The 2,613-nt window shown below is 34.6% G+C and overlaps 1 pseudogene across 1 annotated transcript in view; it reads right to left on the minus strand.

Annotated features, from left to right (window-relative positions):
- Positions 1 to 1,267, minus strand: part of LOC105506116 — a 3,742-nt pseudogene extending 2,475 nt beyond the window's left edge. Inside the window, exon 1 of the transcript XR_001000872.1 lies at positions 1,114 to 1,267. The product of XR_001000872.1 is annotated as a nuclease-sensitive element-binding protein 1 pseudogene (transcript). The remainder of the gene's footprint in view (positions 1 to 1,113) is intronic.
- Between the last annotated feature and the right edge of the window lie 1,346 nt (positions 1,268 to 2,613).

A 2,613-nucleotide genomic window follows, 5' to 3' on the forward strand; every position in this document is an offset into this window, starting at 1 on the left:
AATGATGAATTGATGGGTGCTGAAGAGTTGATGGGTGCAGCACAGCAACATGGCACAAGTATACATATGTAACAAACCTGCACGCTATGCACATGTACCCTAGAACTTAAAGTATAATAATAATAATAAAAAAGACTAGCCGAAGTTGATCTATATTAAAAACAACAACAACAACACTTTTTTTTGAGCCCTTGACTAGGTATACACACATAGAACACACACACGCACACACACACACACACTCAGATGGAGTCACAAGCTTCAAAAATTTGTGTCTATCTTTGAAAAATCTGTAATTTTATAACATATTTAAAATTTTGTCACATTAACCGTAAAGACTGGTGACATTACTCAGTATATTGAACCTTCACTATTCTACATGCAATGTCAAAATACAAAATGATGTGGGGAAATTGGCTAGGTCTATAATTTCCAAAAATAAGAGTTTTAGATTGGGTCTCTCATTAATCAGATGCAATGTCTCAAAAATGGCATTGAACCTGTCTGGATACATGCTGTCATTTCCTCATTGATTTCTTTACTGATTCCCAGACTCAGTGGATCAGAATCACTTATGGAAATGTCTTTTTAAATAATACACAAATTTCCAGGTCCCTCTTTGTAATTCTGTTTTAAAGAGACCATGTGTAGAGAGGCTCTGGATAACGAGAGGCCATTTGAACAGTCCAGCTCCAGCCATGCTTCTATACTTCTACTTCATTATTGTCAATGAGAAACCAACTGCCAATATGACTACTGGGGAACAAAAAGAAACACCACCACCGCCACCCCACCACCACCACCAACAACAACCACCACCACCACAACAACAAAAAACTTTCTTAGTCCCAGCCGACCAATAAGATTTTGCAAATTAAAAATTTGAAGTTATTTTAAGCCTCTGAATTTGGAATTTTTTTTTGCAACACCACCAAATAACATAAATACAAAAATAGTTTATCTGCAGGATGCCCCCAGGATCTCTAAACATTTCCCTAAGCTCTTCAGATACTCAGTCAAACTTGGAAATAGAAAATTAGATTATCTTTGATATGCTTTTAGATTCCAGTAGTCTAGGATAATAGTGTGTTCCAGAATTAATCAGAATCTTACTGTAACTCAAAACTCTCCACATCGCCTTTTTTTCCAATGAGCCAGTACTTAAAGATGGTCCTAATGGTACTGGCACAAATTCAAACTCATTACCTGATATGACAATGCTAAATGACAGAAATGCCGTAAATACCAAGCCTTCTGCCACACCCATTATATGTTCCAATTGGCAGTTATGCGTTCTTAGCTATCATGGGAAATTCTGAATATTAGACTGCAATTCAGAAAATGTATCCTACCATTATACGATCCCCATTTAACACTAATCCATGCTTGAATATTGACTTCATCACTCAAACCTAAACAAGATACTATTGTAAAATTATTTTATCTGTCTATGGTGAATCAAAACCATTGTGGCCAGTGTATGCATGTGCATCAGTCTCAATGTTTCTAGAGACTTACAGCTAGTCCAGGGTTAGGAAACTGGGCCAGAACACATTAGTTTGTGATCTGGGGAGGAAACACTGGGAAGAAGATGTCCCAATGTGTGACATGGGCAACAATCAGTGCTATGAATAATATTATTTAGGCCAATGAGAAATCAGTTATTTATTTATTTATACACTCCCTTATAGAAGGTAAGAAAATATTTTTCCTTACCTTTCCACTAAAAATATTTCCATATATTTAGCCAAAGCCTAAAAAGAGGAGAGCTTTCTTTGTTTTAGAAAAGTTTTTACAACAAACTTTGCATCCAGACCCATTTCCACTATTTAAGCTGCTGGCCAGAGTTTTGGCTTCTTGAATGAAGAAACTCATCTTTATACAACAATTCAAGGTGCAGTACTATGTGAGGCATTTTTTTTTTAATGTGGAAAAAAATGCGATAAACTATCTCATAAATTATTTCAGCTATTTACTGAGTCTTTATGAAAACTATAAGTAGACCACATGCCCTGAACTCATACTGTGAAATTGTAAGCTATGGGTCTATTTTCCACCATTCCACAAAATATTCTGCTCTAACTTCTGTTTGTAATGAGTTGCTTTGGAAAGAACTAAACAGATGTGTTATAGTTTCTTTGAATTATCAGCATACATTTAAGACAAATTACATCTTCTGAAGAAATTATGCCGTCGGGGGAATTATTTGTCTTGTGCTAACTGACTTTTATTTCAGATGTGGAGTTAGTTTTAGGTTTCAAGTATACTGGCCTGAAATTAATATCCCATAAATTTTTAAACATACAAGATCATCACACTTGGTTCCAACGCTTTGGTTTCTAACGTAGAACAGATTCTCAGGAATTAATAGCTGAGAGACATATCTATATAAGGATCTGCAGCAATAAGGATTGATGCAATAAGGTAGAAGAGTTAAGGAGAGCTGAAATAAAATGTTAAGATAAATATAAAGGGTTCTCTATAATGCATTATGGGCAAATCCTATAGATTTTTATATTTATAGTGAAGAAAAATGTCGAGGAAAGACATATATATTACATAAAGAAAACAATTTTCAAGACATAACTTTCAAAATAGTAGTACTTTTTATTT

The sequence above is a fragment of the Colobus angolensis genome, unplaced genomic scaffold (assembly GCF_000951035.1).
Source record: "Colobus angolensis palliatus isolate OR3802 unplaced genomic scaffold, Cang.pa_1.0 Scaffold131, whole genome shotgun sequence".
NCBI classification, from domain to species: Eukaryota; Metazoa; Chordata; class Mammalia; order Primates; family Cercopithecidae; genus Colobus; species Colobus angolensis.